The 21,122-nt window shown below is 44.6% G+C and overlaps 1 protein-coding gene and 1 long non-coding RNA gene across 9 annotated transcripts in view; one reads left to right on the forward strand and one right to left on the reverse strand.

Moving 5' to 3' along the window:
• The window catches only part of ZZZ3 (zinc finger ZZ-type containing 3), an 87,834-nt gene extending 87,098 nt beyond the window's left edge, over window positions 1–736 (reverse strand). For 5 of the 8 annotated variants that reach the window (XM_053247943.1, XM_053247942.1, XM_053247941.1 and 2 more), the window contains exon 1: window positions 92–244. The gene's annotated coding sequence lies outside the window, so the exon portion shown is untranslated. Of the gene's footprint in view, window positions 1–91; window positions 245–545 lie in introns of those variants that run through there. The other 3 variants (XM_053247938.1, XM_053247935.1, XM_053247936.1) reach the window with 2 other exon arrangements.
• LOC128323956 (uncharacterized) lies at window positions 139–20,294 on the forward strand. The gene is made up of 3 exons (XR_008306540.1): window positions 139–329; window positions 18,760–18,860; window positions 20,146–20,294. It is a non-coding gene; the product is annotated as an uncharacterized LOC128323956 (long non-coding RNA).
• The last annotated feature ends 828 nt before the right edge of the window (window positions 20,295–21,122 follow it).

Raw genomic sequence — 21,122 nt, forward strand, 5'->3', positions numbered from 1 at the left:
TCGGCTGAGTAAGAGGTTGGCTCTAAGGAAGCTCACCGCGCCGCCCCCTCGCCTCCCTCCTTCCTTCCCGGTTGCCCGTTACCATTATTACCCATCACTCTCAGCGCAGCGCCGCCATCCTGCCTCCGGCCAGCTCCCACGGGAACAGGGATAACCTCGCGAGAACTCCCACTTCACCCCTCCCGCTTCTCTTGGGAAACAACATGGCGGAAGCCGCGCGCACGTGTCCGTGTCCCAGATACACAACAGAACCCGCAATCTTCGTGCGTGCTCGCTCGCGCACGGCAGGAAGAAGTCGAGGGCGGATGGTTAATGGCTGGAGAGAAAGGGTGACGTCTACGCGCACGCGCCGCGCTGTGTTTAGCAGCTAGGATTCGAACAGGGCGCGCGAGCCTCCTCCTCCCCCCCGCCCATACACGCGCCGGTCACATGAGGATATAATACCACCTCTTTTTTTCCTCTCCCCCCCCCACTCAGCACCATCCGGGTCCCTTCTCCTCACCAGTTTCATCCCCCCCCTCCACCCCCAAGGGAGGAGGTCTGACCTGGTTGCTGAGAGACAGGAAAACTGAGCCCGCTGGGACTGAAGCAGTCGCTTCTTTCCCTTCGCTCGCTCTCAGTAAGCGGCACCAGGCGTCAGCGCTTGGCCCCCCAAGCAGCGCCCGCTTGGCTCCCCTCAGCGCCGCGCGGCGGCGGCGGCTCCTCTTCCGCTTCCTTCCCCTCCCCCCATTCTCTGCGCAGCCCACAAGTGGGGGCCGCTCCCTGCAGCTCCGCCTGCTGGTTAAACTCAGGGAGGCCAGTAAGCCGGGAGACAGAGACTGGCAGAGCCGCTCTGGACTGGGGGTTGAGAGGCTGAGCCCGCCAAAGAACAGCGCGCACGGCTGAGGTGGGGGCTGGCGGGAAAGTTAGGAGGCAGGCGCGGGCAGGTCCTTGGCTCGGGCAACAAAGGGCTGCCTGGTAGAGCCAAGGAGCCCCCCCTGCGGGGTAGGGGAGGCCCGCTGCCTTTTTCTGAGGGAAATGGCGTCGTGCAGGGCCCCACGATTCTTCGTATGGGCATACCTGCCAAGATGTCCTCCTTTTCCCATTCAGCTGGATGGGGAAGTAGGGACGTCTTGGCAGATATGTGTTCATTCAGGAACAATCCTCGCTCAGTTCCTCGATACACTTGTGTGAGATTTCCCGCCGCAGTGGAGCAACAACCCCGCTCTTAAACTCCCTCTATCGTTTTTAGATTTATATGCCGCAGTTCTCGGTCAAGGTGTTATACCATATAAGAAAACGCAATATAAATGGCAATAAACAAATAACTATTTTAAACTGCTGCCCTGATTTTCAGGGCTTTTAGCTGTTTTATTGGTTTTATTGTGTTTTAATAGTTTGATTTTAATTGTTAATTTGTTTCTTTTAATTGTTTTTATCATGTTGTGAACCGCCCTGAGCCATTTTGGAAGGGCGGTATATAAATCTGATTAAATAAATAAATAAAAACAACAGTTGGCTATAAAGCAAGCTGCATTAAAAGATCGCCACAAAGAGAGTGCCGGACTAGGACCATCGAGGAGACCCGAGTTCAAATTCCCATTCAGCCATGAGACTTGCTGGGTGACTCTGGGCCAGTCACTTCTCTATGCTTAACCTACTTCACAGGGTTGTTGTGAAGAGAAACCCAAGTACAGTTTCCACCAAGGAGCTCTGGGCTCCTTGGTAGAAGAGCGGGATATAAAGTATGTGTGTGTGAGTATGAACTGTATTAGGTTTTTCCAAGTTCTGTGTCAGAAATTGGGTCATCTTAAATCCAGAGCGCTTTTCCTTTTGAATAAATGCTGGTATAACCTGTATTTAACCTCTCCTTTGTGTGGGGTGGGGCATCTTAAATTCAGTTGTCTTCTATTTGGGTAAATACAGGTATGTAGTTTTGCAGCCATAGCTTATCTTAGGTAGGATTGTCAACATTTAATGGCCTGAATAAGGGACACAAGGTGGGGGAAGTATGCAGGGGTAATTGGGCATCCCATAAGGGACAGACAATTTTGGGCTGAAATAAGGGACTGTTGGTAACCCTATTCATGGGACTCCCACAGAGTGCTTAGACTTGTAGTGCACTGCACAGCTGTTGGGATATCAGCCATTCAATTATGTGTTGTTGTTGTTTGGCTCTCCTTGTTCTAAAAATTGCAGTTACATCCTATACTATAAACTTGCTTTCCTCCCACAGTTCTGTGGTGTAGAACCATGCATGGCCAATCTATTTCTGCTGAGTTACAATCAAGTCATTGTGTTGGTGTTCAAAATGGTGTATAATATTAGAACACATATTTTTACTCAAAGTAAATATCACTAAGTTCAGTGGCAGAGATTTACTTTTAAGTGAATGTTTATAAAATTGCAGCTCTACCTTTATATAGAACCCATCAAGGTGAAGTCTATGAATAAGGGCTATTATGGTTAACAAAAAATCTGAAATATCTGTTTTCCCAGAACTGGAACCTGCTTCACAATGAACAACAAACACTGACAAAGACATCGTCCTCAACCACAGAGCTACAAAAAAAGCACATGTCCTGCTTGTTGATAAATAACAACAGCATTGCAATTGTAGAAAGTCATCTTGGGCTGTAATTGCCAAACAAATTGTTCATAGTTAAATTAGACCATTCTAGAGTAATAGGCTTGAGTCTTGCTAAGCTACAGTTCTGAATTAAGTAAGCTGTACACTATCAGTTTCTGGCTTATATTTAGGATGCAGAATACCATTTAGGGATATTTCAAATACATAAGTTTGATTTCTGAATCAAATAAGAGCAGTATTTAGTATTAAACGTTTCACAAGTTGTTGCCAAAGAGAACAAAAACATGGATTACTAATATTAAAAATCCACTAATACTTTGTCTTATTCAGCATATAATTTAGCACAAGCACTTCACTTGTTCTTCACACTAGAACAAGACTTTCAAGTGAACAGTAGACCTGATGATTGTGGCTGATGATTGGCTGTGCGGCCCCTTCGGGAGTTAAACTAAGGCTGCCGCTGCTTTCACAACGCAGTGAGGAGCATATCTTCCCTGCAGGGAAGAGCTGCTCCTGGCTGTGCTATGAAAGCAGCGGCAGCCTTTTAACTTCTGAAGGGGCTGCAGCCAGGAGCAGCTCTTCCCTGCCTTAGCCGGAAAGAGCCGCTCCTGGCTGGCGCTGCGAATGTAGCATCAGCCTTAGTTTAGCTCCCGAAGGGGCCACGTGACCCCCGCTCGGGAGCTAAACTAGCACCCCTGTGTCTTGACATCAGATGCGGGGGGCATGTCGGGGCTGTGAAGCACGGCCCCTAATTGGTCGTGACCCGGGTTCTTTGAACCTGTTAGCCCAATGATAGCTTCGTCCCTGCCCCTGCTAAATAAAGAGAATTACCCTGTTAAAAAGGCGTCTCTTTGCCAAGTTAGCAGCAGTACAAATGTATTGTATTTGGAAAGTAAAGTGCAAATAATATTTCAAAATCAAACATAATGCTCTCTGTATAATGGCTTGGGACAGCCCTACATATACAGGAAGTCCCCAGCTTAGAAATGAGTTGTGTTCCAAAGGTTCATTTCTAAGTTGGATGTTCACAAGTCAGAACACACGTAGTTCTCAAGAGCTATGACTTGTTTGTATTTTTAACATATTCCAGTACCGCCTAAACCTTGTGTCTCTGGTCAGTTTACAATTAAAATATTAACATAACATTAAAATCATTTAAAACCCAACATTAAAAGTATTAAAACTATAAATATAATTAAAAGCCTGGGTGAACAAATATTCATCAGTGCCTTTTAAAAAGTTGCTAGAGATGGGGAGGCTCTTATCTCAACAGGGAGTGCATTCCAAAACCCAGAGGCTGCAATGGAGAAGGCCTGTCCACAAGTAGCCACCAGACAAGCTGGTGGCAACCATAGATGTACCTCTCCAGAAATCTCAACGGGCAATGGGGCTCATGACGAAGAAGACGTCATCTTAAAAACTCAGGGCCTAAGCTGTTTAGGGTTTTATAGGTAATTACCAACACTGTACTTTGCCTGGAAACTTATCAGCAGCCAGTGTAGCTCTTTCAACACAGGAGTAATATGGTCTCTCCAAATTGACCCAAAGACCAACCTGGCTGTCTCATTCTGTACCAACTGCAGTTTCTGTACTTCGTACAAAGGCAGCCCCACATAGAGCGCATTGCAGAAGTCCAGTCTGGAGGTTACCAGTATATGTACCACGGTTCTGAGGTCATTCATCTTAAGAAACAGATGCAGCTGGTGTATCAGCTGAAGCTGACAGAAAGCACTTCTGGCCACCGCCTGAAACTGGGACACAGGGAGAGTTTAGGATCCAGAAGCACCCCCAGACAGTGTACCTGTTCCTTCCAGGGGAGTGTGACCCCATCCAAAACTGGCACATCAAAATCATCTCCCAAATTCTGACCCTGCACAATGAGTACCTCCATCTTATCCAGCCCATCACCACAGGCAGGCATTTAGGGAGGTTATGCCTTCTTATGAGGTTCACCTGGAGAAATAGATCTGAGTGTCATCAGCATACTGATTACACCCTGCACCAAATGTGATTATCTCCCAGCGGCTTGATGTAGATGTTAAACAAGATTAGAGACGATGTGGAACCGAGGGATGCCATATGAAAGTTATGATTTTGAAGAACAGCCTCCAAGAGACACCATCTAGAATCTATCCATGAGGCAGGAGTGGAACCACTGCAAGGCAGTGCCTGCCACCTCCATTCCCCTCAGACGTTCCAGAAGAATACTATGGTCAATAGTATCGAAGGCCACCGAGAGATCCAAAAGGACCAACAGAGTCACACTCCCTATGTCAATCCCCAGTTGGAGATCATCAGGCCGACCAAGGCAGTCTCCACCCCATAGCCCATCCTAAAGCCAGTTTGAAATGAGTCTAGATAATCAATTCCCTCCAAGTCTGCCTGGAGAACAGAGGCTACCACCCTCTCAATCACCTTGCCCAGCCATGGAAGGTTGGAAACAGGCTTGTAGTTGCTTAACTCCAAGGAATCCAAGGAAGTCTTCTTCAGAAGCATTCTAATGATTGCCTCATTGAGAAAAGGAAGTATCCTGCTCTCCCTCAGAGAAGCATTTATAATCTCTATCATGCCCTCTACAACAGCCTCCCTACCTGATAATCTGAGCCATGTTGGGCAAGGATCAAGAGGGCAGGACATAGGCCGTACCATTCCAAGCAACTTGTCCACATCCTCAGGAGTCAGAAACTGAAACTGATCCAGGGCCACCACATAAGGGGAGCTGCTGGACACCTCGGCATCAGACACTGTAACAATTGTGGAGTTTGAATCTTGTCAGCCCCAATAAGAAAGATGTTGTCCACAAAAAACTAATTTAAAACTTTGTAGCAAGTAATTGGTTCCAAGTACTGATTCAAGGGCGAAGGGGCATGCACTAGCCCCCTCACAACCCTGAACTCAGCTGGACATGAACTAGCAGACATAATACGGGCAGAAAATAATTGCTTCTTTGCCACACATATCACCTAAGCATAGATCTTCAAATGTGCTCTATGTAATAATCTGTCAGATTCGAGTCAAGTTTTTCTCTACTTGCACACTAGTCGTCTACCTCACCACTTCAGCCCCCATAGTTCTTCCATATACTCAGAGGCCAGTTTCAAAGCAGATTGGAGAGTATGCATAGGAGTGATCGTGTCCACTGCCCTGGTGAGTTGGCTGTTGTAGTTCTCCACCAGGAAGTCAACAGGGTCACTGGCAGAGCCAATACTAAATCTCTCCAAGGCTTCTTGGAATCCTATTAGATCCAGTAGCCTTCTCGGGTGGGCGATCTTAATGGGCACTCCTGCGGAGGTGACTCGTAGTCTTGAGTCCAACCTTAACCAGATGGTGGTCTGTCCATGACAATGAGGAAATCACAGGAGTCCCTACCCACGGAACACCAACCTGAACATAGTGAAAGACCAGATCAAGCATGTGACTAGCAACATGCGTTGGTCCCAAGAACACTTTGGATAGGCCCATAGTCATCATGGCTGCTATGAACTCCTGAGCCACCCCATACAAATTGGTCCCAAGGTGAACATTGAAGTCTCCCACCACCACAAGTCTGGGAAACTCCAATGCCAGGCCTGAGACCAAGTCTGTCAGCTTAGGGACTGTTGGGCAGCAGGGAGATCATTACACCCGCAGAAGTCCCTGCCTATCCCTGTTCCCTGAACTTAAGTACACACATTTAATATGGTTGGAAACTTCAACAGGGATACTGGCAAAGGAGATGTTGTTCTTATAGACCACAGCTACTCTACCTCCACGCCCACGTCCCCTCACCTGCTCAACAGAGCACCCTGGAGAGAGAAGCTGGGACCAGACCAGGCCTCCAACCAAGTCTCTGTGATACATACCAGGTCAGCCCCTTCATCCAGAATCAGATCATGGGTGACTTCGGGTTTATTCTGGACTAACCTGGCATTGTAAAGGAGCAAGGTGAGGCTCTGTGGGTGGTTGGCAGTGCTCCACAAGGTCAAAGAGCTGTCAGGACAGCCAGAAGGGGAAACAACAATTAAGTTTCTGGTTTCCCTTCCTCTGCAACGGCCTGCTGACCTGCCAACGTTACTTCTTCTGTTCCCTACCACCACTGGAATAGCCACCCCATAATCTGAAAATACACCCCCTCTCTTCCCATCTCCAGACAAACCCAGGCACATTAATACTAAAATCACCCAGGATTTAAAACATAAACTGGATTCAAATACCCACCACTATCACCTCCATGAAAAATCCAGGGCCAGGCAGCCTGGCCCTCGCCCTTGTTATTCCCTGAAGTGGCTCCCCCAAAGGGGTAATTTCCTTTGGCTGGCGTTTGTGAATTGGAGACTGCCTTAATTTAATAGATTATGGAGCTATATTTGTAAGTCAGATGTAACTCTGGGTGTACCTGTATCAGCGAAGTGCCTTATCTCATCGTAATAACTAAATATCAACTAAGAGTGATGTCTTGACAATATTATTTGTGTGCTAAGCTAAGTTTTAACAACAAGAACACACAGAAAAAAGTGTGTTTAATGGTTGCTTCACAACTGTGGAACACTCTTTCCCTAGAGGCCCATCCAAAGCCCAAGAATAGTTTCTGAAAGAATGGTAAAAACATCCTGATTTGTGCTGGCATTAAACATGAGATTTCAGTAGACATGGGGTGGTTTGAATGTAATTGTGTATTTTGTTTTCTATTGTGTGTGTGATGTTTTCAATATTACTACCTCCCATATGTCAACAAAGGAACTACTTAAAGGTGGTAGAGCAGGAGAAGCAGCACAATACATCAGGAACTTGTCAGAATTTCCATATGAAGAGAGATTCCTATACAGAAAAATAGGTCTTCATTCCCTTTAGTTGTGATGATTTTGTAACACAGAGAAACGAAACAAAAACTATGATTATCCATTATAGCAGTTCCCCTTTTATTCTTTTGACTAGCTGAACCCGCACAGAGCATCTGTGCGGTAGTTCACTTCCTTTTTGGGTTTAGTTGGGAGAATTCGTTTGGCTGGTCCCCGCTCCGCGGCTCGCTCGCTCGCTCGGTCTCTCCCCCCTCCGCGGCTCGCTCGCTCGGTCTCTCCCCCCTCCGCGCCTCTCTCGCTCGCTCGGTCTCTCCCCCCCTCCGCGCCTCTCTCGCTCGCTCGGTCTCTCCCCCCCTCCGCGCCTCTCTCGCTCGCTCGGTCTCTCCCCCCCTCCGCGCCTCTCTCGCTCGCTCGCTCGGTCTCTCCCCCCTCCGCGCCTCTCTCGCTCGCTCGGTCTCTCCCCCCCCACAGCACCTCGCTCGCTCTGTCTCTCCCCGCGCGTGCCTCTCTCGCTCGCTCCATCTCTCCCCCGCGCGCCTCTCTCGCTCGCTCCGTCTCTCCCCCACACGCCTCTCTCGCTCGCTCCGTCTCTCCCCCGCGTGCCTCTCTCGCTCGCTCTGTCTCTCCCCCGCGCACCTCTCTCGCTCGCTCTGTCTCTCCCCCGCGCGCCTCTCTCGTTCGCTCTGTCTCTCCCCCGCGCGCCTCTCTCGCTCGCTCTGTCTCTCCCCCACAGCGCCTCTCTCACTCGCTCTGTCTCCCCCCGCACGCCTCTCTCGCTCACTCTGTCTCTCCTACGCGACTCTCTCGCTCGCTCTGCCCCCCACACAGCGCCTCTCTCGCTCACTCTGTACACTCCCCCCACCTTCTGCCCTACTCTCCTCCCCCCAAGCCTTCTACCCCAGTCCCCTCCCCCCCAAGCCTTTTGTCCCAGCTTGCTTCCTCCTCCGTTTCCCCCTTTCTTTCTCTCTCTCTCTTTCTCTCTCTCATTCGTGCTCCCCCCCCCCACTTTTTAGCCTGCTTGTGTTTTCCCCTCTGGCCGTTGCTGCCTCCTCCTTTCTCCAGTCCCCAGTGTCGGACTCGGGCTGCCAAGCGTTCAGCCGCCTCCTTTCTGCATGGCCCTCCCTCAAGCGAGCATCTTCCGAAGCGGCCAGCCAATCTGGCGTCTCCACCGCCCAGCCAATCTGCTGGGTTGCCGGGACGCATCCCCACAGAGGCACGTCTACGAGAATTAATATAATAGATGTTTTCTTACAAATGAATCAAAAATTGTAAGTTACCATTATGGTTTTGAAGCACTGTGGTACATTCTTACTAATGAACCATGGTCCTTTTTAATATGTAGCCTGACCTTATGCAGATTGTGTTCAATGGGCCATATACATATTTATTATTCTCCTGTTTATACTGCCATAATTTGTCTCTGGCAATTTACATGGTAAAGACAGCACAAATAAGACAGAAAGATTAACACAAATAAAAGAAAAGAAAAATTTAACTAAAAGCTGAATTTAAAAGATTTGTCTGAGGTTGTAAGAGATGATGAAGCTCTTATTCTTGCAGGAGAGCATTCTACAGTTTCTGGGTGGCTAAAGAGAAAGCCCAGCCCCAAGTCATCACCAAATGATCTGATAGCATCTGTAGACAGACCTCTCAAGGCAATCTCTATAGAGAATGGTGTTCATGATTCAAAAGGGAGTACTCTTAAATACCCTGGGCCCAAGCCATTTAGGGCTTCATAGGTAATAACCACTACTTTGTATTTTGCCAGGAAACATGACAACAATCAGTGTACTAGGGATGGGCCCGGACCGGTCCGGAGGCTATTAAAAAAGCCTCCAGACCAGTCCGGAGCTGGGTGGTTTGGTCCGGGGGTGGGGGGTACCTTTAAGAGCGGCGGGAGGGTTTACTTACCCCTCCCATCCGCTTTCCCGCTTCACGTTGCTGTGACATGCGCGCAGGCGCACAATGCACTCCTGGGAGGTTTTCAAAGTAATGTTGGGGAAGGGGCGGCAGGGAGGTATCCTGCCACCCCAATTACTCTACAGATTACGGTGGCAAGCGGGAAAGCAGCGGGAGGGGTAAGTAAACCCTCTCGCCGCTCTTAAAGCGACCCACCCCACCTCGGTGCCAGACCGCAGTTGGCGGTTCTGTGCACATCCCTACAGTGTACTGCTTTTAAAATAGGAGTAATATGGCCACTTCAGGTTGCCCTGGAGACCAACCTGGCTGCCACACTTTGCATCAATTGTAGTTTCTGAAATATGTACAAAGGTAGCCTAACAATGAGGGTACTGCACTAGTCAAGCCTGAGGTTACCAGCATATGCACCACTGTTTTAAGGTTGTTTATCTTGAGAAATTGAAAGAGCTGAAGCTGATAAAAAGCATCCCTGGCCACTTCCTCGATCTGAGGAACCAGAGAGGTGTTTGAAGCCAGAAATACTTGCAAACTGTGTACCTGTTTCTTCTGAGGGAGTGTACCCCACCAGGACAGGCAGCTCTAAATTGTCTCCCAAGTTCCATTCCCAACAATAAAACCTCCCATCTTATTTTGATTCAGTTTGTTATCAGTTATCTAGCCCATTACTTCCTGCAAGCATTAGTTACTAGCTGGGCCGGGCACAGAGCATCTGCACCTCTAGCCACCTGCCTGCCACTGCCTCCCCACACCCCATCCCTGTTTCCCCCCACTGCCGCTGCTTCTCTACCTGCCTGCTGTTGTTTTCTCTCCCCCGCTGGCCAGCCACTGCCGTTTTGCTCTCCTGTCTGCATGGCCCACCATTGTTTTGCCCGCCCACCCTCCCACCTGTCCCACCACCAGCCAGCCACCACAGTTTTTTCCAACCGCCACCCCCACCCACCGCCTGTCCCGTGGCTATCCGGCAGCTTTCTGAACTCTCGTGAGAGCTGCCAGACATGGGATTAGCTACAGGTATGTCTTAGAGCAGGCTTCCCCAACCTGCGGGCCTCCAGAAGTTGCTGAACTACAAATCCCAGCATACCCAGCAACAATAAATTGTGTCTAGGGATGCTGGGAGTTGTAGTTCAGCAACATCTGGAGGCCCGCAGGTTGGGGAAGCCTGTCTTAGAGAATTAAATATATAGGAGATATAGATGCCATTTGCTGATGAAGTTGACTTAGAAAAATAGATTTGGGTGTCAGCATTCTGATAATACCCTGCACCAAATATCCTGATGATCTCTCCCAGCAGTTTAATGTATATGTTAAAAAGCACTGGAGGCAGTGGAGTCCTGTAGGAACAGCTCCTGCTTAGAAGAGCAACAGTCTCCAAGCAACACAGTGCCTCTGTCATATTTTATCCAGTAATCTTTTGTAGTTTGTTTGGATATTTGTCCAAGGGGGGATCATGTAGAGAGTGTGGGGGAGGAGTCCAAAAGGAAAGGGGAGAGAAAGGAGGCGGCGAAAATGGAGTTGTTGCTGAATAAAGCTTTAGTTAAATCTACATAAGATTTCCTTGGATGTACAAGGGATGCAGCTATAAAGCACTTGGTGATGAGATTTTGAACTGGCTAAGCGTGAGTGCCTGCAAAGCTTGTGAATGTTCCTGCAACTCATTTCATTGCATCACTGGGCCTACATTCCTGCATTGGTTTCCACTATTGCTGTAGCAGATTGTTTCTCCAGGTTCCTGATCTGCACAACCCCTGAAGGTACTTTTTTCCATATCAGTCCTGAACTCTTGTTGTTCACTGGATACCCACTGCAGCATGGCTCAAATCCCATCACCACCCTTTTTTCTTGTCCATTGTTCCCTGGAAACAATGGGGGTCCTATTTCTGCAATTATCTCTTCACAATAATCATTTTCCATTTCCTGCCAACATGAAAAGGGATGCCAACCCTTATGAAGCTGCTTTTGAAGCCTTAGATGATCATTTCAACCCTACTTTGAATGTGATTGCTGAGTGTTACAAGTTCTATTCTAGACCCCAACTGACTGGTTAAGCTTTTGATCAGTATATCACAGCATTGCATACCTTAAGTGTAACCTGTGAGTTTGCCAACTTTACTGATGAAATGATCAGGGATCAGATTGTTGTGCTCCAAACTGCACAACAGTTTGCTATTTGCTATCCAAAATTGCTATTGGAACTGAAACTTCAAGTCACTCTTGTTAGTACCGCAAAACCCACCTCCTGAAATCCAGGCGGTTCCATCTAATCCCAATCGTCTCAGATGGCACTGCCTCAGAATGTGGCAGCACAAGAAAGGAGGAACTACCAATGCTACCGATTTTGAGACTGCCCCCATAGACAATTTTGCTCACTGTCCTGCACAGGTCACTTGCAACAGGTGCAAAAAGGGGGGCAGTTTGCTAAGGTTTGCAAGTCTGCTGTCCACTCCATTACTAATTCACCATATGAAGAGGATGAGTCAGTTGAAACCCTTTCTGATGGCATTTTAAGTGTGACAGAATCAGAGCCTGCTTCTCCACATTGCCAGGTGAAACTTAATGGCCATGATGTACAGATGCTGTCTGGTTCTGGTTCTCCATACACGATCATTTCCCATCTGCTTTACAGGAAACTCCTCACTACATCAGATTTGCACTTTCAGCCTTCATCCATCCATCCATGGGCATATGGAGGTTCCCCTATTGCCATAAATGGATCCTTCACAGTTGGCCTGGAATACTAAGGATGTACTGAAGAAGGGAAAGTGTATGTGTCACAAAAAGGAGTCTCAATATTGGGCTGGAAACACCAGAAAGATCTACAACTATCGTTAGACCTAAATAGCATGGAACTCATATTAAAGATGATGGAACATAGAACCTATTGATTCATCAGAATGGGTCTCTCCCATTTTTCTTATGTGGAAATCAAATGGTACACTTTGGATGTGCATAGATGTAAGAGATGTGACCTCCAACATGGTAGTGGATTGTCATCCATTACCAATATCAATGAAATGCTGAAAGAAGCCAACTGCTGAAACAAGTTCACAACTTTGGACTTGTCTTCAGCCCATCATCAAATGCCTCTGCTTTGTGTATTCTTGCAAATACACAGCCTTCAATATCCCCAAAGGGTCTTTTTCCAATACAAAAGAATATCCTTTAGATTCGCCTCTGCAGCTTTGGTGCAAGGAATAATGCATGCAATTTTTGGGATTATGGATGGCATCACTTTCAGGATGACATTTTAATATATTGCAAAACCATTGATGAGCATGATACTAAACTGATTGAAGTATTAACAAAAACCCAACAACATGGACTTACTATCTCTGCAGCAAAACATCAGTTTTGTACAAACTTGGTGATGTACTTGGGACACACTATATCTCAGAATGGCATCCCAAAACAGACTTGGTGAAAGCTATTCAGGAAGCACCAGAGCCACACAAAAAGGATGCACTTCAATCATTTCTAGGACTTTGTATTACCTGTTAGGTAATTTGCCTCCAAAGTTGCTCTGATGCATCTTCTTTTTAAAAAGAATGTAGCATTTAATTGGGATGCATCCTGCAAGGCTAGTTTTCATACTATAGAACTGGTCATTGCTGAAAGCCCTGCTCTCACTTCTTTTGACACCAACAGGCACATCATTGTAACCACTGATGCTTCTGAATATGGTTTGGGTGCTATGGGGACAGGAAAGTTACAGTTGCCTTTCCTCCAGAGTGTTTACTGCTTCAGAGAAGATATATTTGGTCATTGAAAAAGAAGCTCTAACATGTTTCTGAGTGGTGAGGCACTCCAGAAATTACTTGTGGGGCAAAAAATTCACTTTACAGACAGTATATAAACCCCTGTCTGCTTTATTTACTACTCAGGGATCATGCTGAACAAACCCCAAGAATAGCCAAACAGATCACCAGACTCATGGATTTTGATTTCCAAGTGGAATATCTTCCTAGTCTTCAGAACACAATTGCAGATTGTTTATCTTGACTTCCAAGCGAAGAGGAGATCCCAGAAGAAGAGGGTGAAGGAGTAGCAATTGCGCAGATAGCTTCATCCACTTGTTTTCTGATTGAGTGATCATATCTTCTGAATGGAAAGTGGCCCTCTGTGCTCATCAAGTGCTTACTGAATTTAAACCTTATATAACTAATGGATGGCCATGCAAAAACAAGGTACATGAACATCTTTAACCATACATGCATGTAGCAAGTGAGCTGTCTTTTCTCAATGAGCTGGTGCTCATTACAACCTCTTTACTAGCAAGAGTGATCAAAATTGCCCACAAAGGTCACCTAGGCATGAGCTTGACTAGAAAGTGAAACAAAGTTTCTGGGGGCCGGGTATGGACAAACACATTTAAAATATCATCTGGCACTGTATGGCTTGTGCTGTACCTGACAAATAGCAGAAGACTTTTACCACCCCCTTGACTACAGTAGACTATCCCAGTGGTCCCTGGCTGTGGAAGTTTCAGTTGTTGACAACTTTACTCCAAACAATGTGATCCAATTAATGGCTGCAGTTTTTGTGAGGGAAGGTCTTCCTAAACAATTAGTGACTGATAATGGGGCCCAGCTTACCACATTTGAAATGGAGCAATACTTGCATAACCATGGGATAAAAACACAAGATTCTTTCCATGTACCATCCTCAAGGGAATGGCTTAATGGAAAAAATGAACAGATTAGTGAAAGAAAGTATACAACTGGCTACTATGCGACAACAACCCTGGAATGAGGCAATCCATGAAACTCTATTTGCTTATTGTACTACTCCTTATTCTACTACAGGAAAATCACCTTTTGAAGTACTGAGAAGGTGCAAAGCTACCACCAAACTTGCCCAATGGCAACTGAAAAGGCATTCTGTGCCATCTCACTTTGAGGATGCAGAGATTCATGATCAGGCAAGGGAGAAGCAACAAAAATCCAAGTTGTATGTAGATCAGAAATGGGCTGCAAAACAGCAAAAATTTCAGGTAGGGTAGTTTGTTCGAGTACAGCTTCCCAATAAAGTGAGAAAGGAATGTTCCTGATATTCTGGACCAAAGCAAATAATCAAAATCTGAGGAGATTCTGTCCTATTGGAATCTGGAAAGAAATAGAAGAGTTTTAAGACTTTTCAGCATGTATACTATGAAACGAGAGGGAAGGGAGTCTGATTTCAAGAAAGGAACTGGAAAGGAATTTGATCTTGCCTCCTGTTTGCAGATGAGGCTAATGAAAGATGGACAATTATTGGTACCAGAAGAACAAAAAAGTTTGTGTGCCAGAGAACCCAAGACTTAGGAGAAGTGTACGTGACAGGAAACCACCTAAAAGACTTCAAGACTTTCTCACTAACTTTTAAATCAATTCAATTTCTGGCCGTTATAAAGGGGAGAGATATGTTGTATTCTATCCAGCAGTCTTTTGCCGTTTGTTTGTACATTTGTCCCAGGGGGAATCTTGTAGAGTGTCGGGGAAGAGTCAGAAAGGAAAAGAGAAGAAAAGGTGAGGGAGTTGTTGCTGAATAAAACCTTAGTTAAATCTATCTAAAATTAGGGATGTGCACAAACCACGATTTGTGCACCAGTCTGAAAGGCCAGTTTGGGCACTTTTAAGAGCGAAGAGAGCAGGTCCACACCTGCTCCTCCGCCACTCACCCTAGCTTCCTGCTACAGTGTCACACTCCCCTGCACCCCTCGCATCATGCTGGCCATGAAAATGGTTGCCGTGCATGCACAGAGGCCATGCTTGTGCCATTGTGTAAGGAGTGCTTGAGAAGCTGTGAAGCTGTGGCAAGTGGTGGAGTGCATGAATCATGATGTGTGCACATCCCTACATAAGTTTCCCTTTTGTGTATGAGTGAAGCAGCTATAAAACAGCCTCCCACTCCCAACTCTCTCAGACATTCCAGAAGGATACCATGGATCAATGTTATTGAGCCACAGAGAGATCCAAAAGTACTACACATTCACACTCTCCATTGATGTCTCATTGGACATCATCCAACATACCGACCGAGGCAGTCACTACCCCATAGCCTTCCTGAAAGCTAATTAGAAATAGGTCCAGATAACTCATAGGACTGCAGTCTAAATCTGTTTTTAAGCATCCATAGGTAAATGCTTTAATGGTAAATAGTATTGACCATGGGTTGTATTCAAAGTTTCTCTTCCTCCAGTGGCAGGATTTTTTTCCTCTGGAGGAACTGAACCTTTGGATCAACCCAAATAACCTTAGAGAATAGCGAAAACTCTTAAACGTATGTTAAGATCAGTCTTACCAGTCAGAACGTGTATTAAATGATGGCCTGCTTTTAAAAAGTTGGGTGTCTCACAGTCTGTCCCCTTCTCCTTCTCCTGGGAGTATCCCATTGTTTTCTCTTAACATGCTTCTCCTGATGCCTAGGGCTCTCATACACAGGTGTTATTTGGCCTTTCAGGTTTTGCATAGGGTCACAGAAGACCACTTAGTGGGTTTTGCCCTTTAATTTGGGCTATTAAGCACTTTAAAGCCTTACTTCATCTTCCTAGTGTCTAAACACTATAATTTTAATGATTAACACTTTATTAAAAGATACATCCCTAATAAAAATCTGTTTTTAAAATAGCTAATGAAGTCAAACTTAAATCTGAACTGCTAGATATAGTGGATAGACAACAATTATCTGTCTCCCTCAAAACATCAGTACTTGAGCTCAATGAGCTCAGCTAATCCAGTTAAATTTCTTACAAACCAAGACATAGTAGGTTCAAGAAGTATTTTGCCAAGCAACCCAAAATTACTTTTTAAATTCATTGCCACAAGATGTAATTATCACAAGATAGTTAGAAGAATCCCAGAGAGCACCACTGTTAAGTGGAGAAACCAGTTTGGGCGTTATGTTGTGGAATGGAGAGGTAGCATAGGTGGATGCGGTTGTACTCACATATTCTCCAACCAGAAACTAATGGACATTCCCTCATTTCTCCACACTAGCAACATTGATCTAGTTGACCTTGAGATGAAGTCGTTCCTCTCTGAAGCCACACAGATGTGGTTCCCACTGCTGCAGCACTGATTCGGTTTTGCTGTGCACATGGCTCTAGTTAGAGCTATACTGTACTGCTATTGTAGGCTTAGTATTTTGTTGCTGATGTGGGCTCAGTCTTTAACATGCATTCAACCATTAAGTACTGACCTTCTGTCAAGAAAAAGGATGTCAACCTTTTATTCAACAGTTGCTTTCCTCACCAGTAGGGAAGGAAGTGGAGGTTTCACTTACAATGGATGGCCATGGTGGCTAGAATGAGATATTATGCTAAATAGCAGCTATACATCCTCCTCCTCTGCTATAAAATGTCTGACATGTCCCGGTTGTATTTGATTGGCTGCCACTTCTGAGGTTGGGAACCTCACAGCATGGTTGTCTCTAGGACAACCCGGAGAGACCATATTATGCCTGTTTTGAAACAGTTACACTAGCTGCCAATATGTTTCTGGGCAAAACCCCTGCTAACTTGGCAAAGAGGCACTTTTTAACATGGTGATTCTCTTTATTTAGCAGGGGGAGAATAACTGGCCCTATCCACCCCCAGCACAGTACCTCCAGTGACTGTTGCTGGTGTCTATATGATGTTGCTTTTTAGATTGTGAGCCCTTTGGGGACAGGGATCCATCTTATTTATTTATTATTTCTCTATGTAAACTGCCCTGAGCCATTTTTGGAAGGGCGGTATAGAAATCAATCAATCAATCAATCAATCAAATAAATAAAATACAAAGTGCTGGTCATTACCTTTAAAGCCCTGAATGACTTAAGTATGTTATCTTAAAGAGAGCCTTCTTTTGCATGATCCCCACCGCACATTAAGGTCATCTGAGGAGGTCTGTCTCCAGTTACCACTGTTTCGTCTGGTGGTGACTCAGGAGGCGGACCTTCTCTGTAGCTGCTCCTGGGCTGTGGAATGCACTCCTGGCAGAAATCTGCAATTTGAATTCTTGACTGGCCTTCAGGAGAGCCCTTAAAATCTGTGTGTTTGGCCTGGCCTTCCAGGGTGTTCAAATAGTTGTAATTGGTTTTACTGTTGTACCCTGGTTTTCAGGGTTTTTTAGTTGTTGTGATTATTTAATTGCTGTTTTATGATGTTTTAATTGTTAATTGTTTTATACTATTTTATAATGTTTGTTTTAATCGTTAACTGACTTTGTTATGGTTTTGTTTTAATTGTAAACTGCCCTGAGCCATTTTGGAAGGGCAGTATAAAAAAAAAAAATCAAATAAATAAATAAATAAATAAATATAAAATTGTGTGTTTTATATTCTTAAATATTACTGGGGTGATGAGAGGAGAGATAAGGTTTGCTGTTTTTGGTGCCAACCTCACAGCTTCCTTCGTATTTACTGCAGACACATTTATCCACCCAGGCTTTTAATTAGATTTATAGTTTTAATATATGTTAAATAAAAAATTTAGAGCATCATTTTCTACTTGACAGTTTTCCTGATTCTCTATTAGGACCCAGGTTTCACTTTTTGTTCATTTGAAAAAACAGTTGTGAGCTGCTGCTTGAAAGCAACCATAGGGATTTCGGCATACAGCCTCCCATCTCCCCCAATCTATTGCTGTATATGAGACACTAAACTACCACTCCATTCCTTCAGAGACATGTTGAGTTCACATATGTAACTGCAGGTTGGCAATTCAAATTATCGTGTTCAGATTCTGATAAATGCTCATGAAACTAATTTATATGTACACATTAATCTGCACTGTGATTTAATTTATCTATTTGCTTAGCTGTTTTCTTCTATTCTTACATACACCTGAACACATCCTGGGAAGAAGCAATTTTACTTTAAAAGGAAAAGAAGATGCATTAAATGTATTGCTCCCTTTTTTAAAAGAACCGACATTGACTTAACATGAAAAGATCTTATACATTGCCATAAATCAAGAGGATACTTTAAACAATATTTCAGTTTTAATTAATTTTGATTCATCTTCAGTGTTTAATTAACCCATTGAATTAACAGCAATTAGAGTTTTAGCGTTAAAAACGGTGTGGCTAAATAGGGAGAAAAATCTCATCAAAAAGATTGTTCCTTCTTTTGAAGAGGCTTGCCTTGTATGAAATGAAGGAGACACCTCTATAGAAACATCTGACTGTGCACATTTCCATTCTTATGGCTTTACTATTTGAATGTCAGGTGATGTGTTGCTGTGGTAACCAGCCCATCTTGGTTTTAAACAGCATGTGTGTGTATGTGTATGTATATGTATATGTATATGTAGAGAGAGAGAGAGAGAATTGTTATACAATTAGCCAAGGAAGAGGACTTATTTTTCTGAGACACTATGATCTGCAATTGTAAAAAAGTTTAAAAAACCAACAAGATATATAAATAAGGATAGTGAGGAGTAGGGGCTATTTGGGCCACATCAAGTCTCCTTTTCCCCCTTGACCCTTCATCCAATAATCCACTGAATTCAAATTTTCCTTTTCTCTTATATTTTAGCATGGCATGGATTTCATGCTCTGAATTAAAGATTTTATGCAAGTAATCCTTTAAAGCAAAGCCTTTGGACTACACAAGTTGCTTGCACCAAAAGCATCAAGGTATGCATATTAGTTGCAATCTGCATAGATATACCGTTTGGCTTTGTAGATTTTCCGCAAATTCGTAATGGCTACCAATTTTTCTCATAGAGATGATAGGCCAAATCATGCTGTATACTGATGCATAGGTGTTTAAAAACAGAATGCATAGGGTCCTAAAAATGTGGTACCTCTCACATGGAAAGTCCTGAAGGTTCTAAAGAACAGATAACATGATTTTCAAGTGCAAGATTCCATCTTTTATTCCTACTCAAAAATTATGTTCCATGTATACCAGTTTATTTTCCCCCTACAAAATGGTGACCATGGATTTGTGTAAGAGAAACCGCAGCACTTGTTGATACTACTATAACAAGGACAGCTTGTGCAGAATGGCCCAGCTCTTAGTAAGGGGGATCCCACACAGGTACATTGTGAGTATGCAGACATGTGCTGCATGTCCCCTCCCTCACCACAAGTTCTTCACAAATATCTGCTGCTAACTGGGCAAAAATATACTAGGGATGAGCATGAGCCTGTTTGAAGCTTCCGTTTTCAAGCAGCGGACCGGCTCAAATGCCGGCATTTGAGCTGACTCAACAGACAGGAAGGGGTACTTTTTAAATGCAGGTAAGGAGTTCCTGCAGCCCCGTGTGGCATCGGCATGCACATGACCAAGGTGCACACATGCCAGCCATTTGCATGGTCAGCATTGTGTTGCTGACCATACAAATGGCTGGTGCGCATGCACCCTGTGTGCCCATGCTGGAAGGGTCTGAAGGACACGCAGCTGTTTCTAAAACGAGCAGGAAAGCAGCAGGGCGGGGCAAGCAGGTAAGGAGCTCCTTACCTGCATCTTAAAGGTATCCCTCCCTGCCCCACAAGGGAGTGCATGAACAGCTTGTGCACATCCCTAAAAGATATATCTTAATGTGGTGTGTCTCATCATCATCAGGGGAGAGCAACTGTCCTTATTCAGCACAGCATAGCATCTCTCTCTATTAGGGAGACATCGGCATTTCATTATGAACAATCCAGAATGCTTTTTCAATCTTGCATTGTGTATTCATTCACATCTAATGCTCCTGTGGCGGCTGCTGTGTGTAGATGTGCATGTATGCATGTACTGTAAGAGAGAGAAATAGTATGTGTGCCTTTTTGAGACGGGACCATTTTCTCATACCTTTGCTGTGTAAACCACTTAAATAACAGCATTTGTTGAAAGGCAGTATATAAGTTTTTTTAAAAAATATGAGCTTTATAACAATATAGAATGACTGACATTTTCCTACTATTTAACTGGCAGATCGTTTCTGAATACATCTGATTGCATAGTCTCATTCAGAAGCTTAACTGGATACACTACTGACAAATGGAATCCCATCTCCTTTCAGAACAGTACACTGGCATTAGAAATATGGATTTGTAACTCAAATAAAGCCCAAGATGCATGAAGAGCTTGTTCAACCCATTCATGCTTTCTATTTCTTTGTTAGCTGTTTGTTTGCTTGCAACTGGGAACCAGAGAAACTCCTTTTAATTGCGACACTATGGCAGGTATATAGCTGGCGGTGTGGCAGGGGAGGCCATCACATGAAGCCAGATGGATTTGGATTCCAACATAATGTGCATCTGGCCCCCAGTGCCTGTTTATGCATGCTGACGTTTCGAAATCTCTCCCTCCACCCCCACCACCCTGCATTGGCAAACAAGGATTTCAAATAGAGTCATAATCTTATCCAACATACTGAGCAGCTACTGAAAACCCTAGGTGTGTTTTTGTCCCCTCAGAAGAAGAAAGGATGTTCTCTAACAGAGAATTTTACCAACTGGATTTTTTTAGACAAAGGAATGTGAAACATTTTGTGGTAGATATATTCCTTATAAAGTAATGTTATTAAGCCCTTCTCTTCACTATTTAGTTTTAGCTTTTCCTTTTCTTTTACATAACAGAAGCCCATTATATCTGCTTGTAAGGATAGCAATGCATATGAAGAACCTGATTCCTCAGTGGCATTATATATGACAAGCTAGCTTATAAATGTGGAAGGTGGGGTGGGGAATACAGTAAAGGCAGATTTTTATCAACACTAATATTTCATATCTAGATTGGGAACAAGGTGCTTTGTACTTCAATTTTTATACTGAGTGGAGCCAAATATCTATGTAAAGCTTCATATTTATTTGGAACAGAAAATTAGAATCGCTTTCCTAGTGCAGTAAGTATTTTTTTAATAGCAAGTCTGAAGGCTATTACTAGAATTAAACTTGGTTAGCAATCTG

The sequence above is a fragment of the Hemicordylus capensis genome, chromosome 4 (assembly GCF_027244095.1).
Source record: "Hemicordylus capensis ecotype Gifberg chromosome 4, rHemCap1.1.pri, whole genome shotgun sequence".
NCBI classification, from domain to species: Eukaryota; Metazoa; Chordata; class Lepidosauria; order Squamata; family Cordylidae; genus Hemicordylus; species Hemicordylus capensis.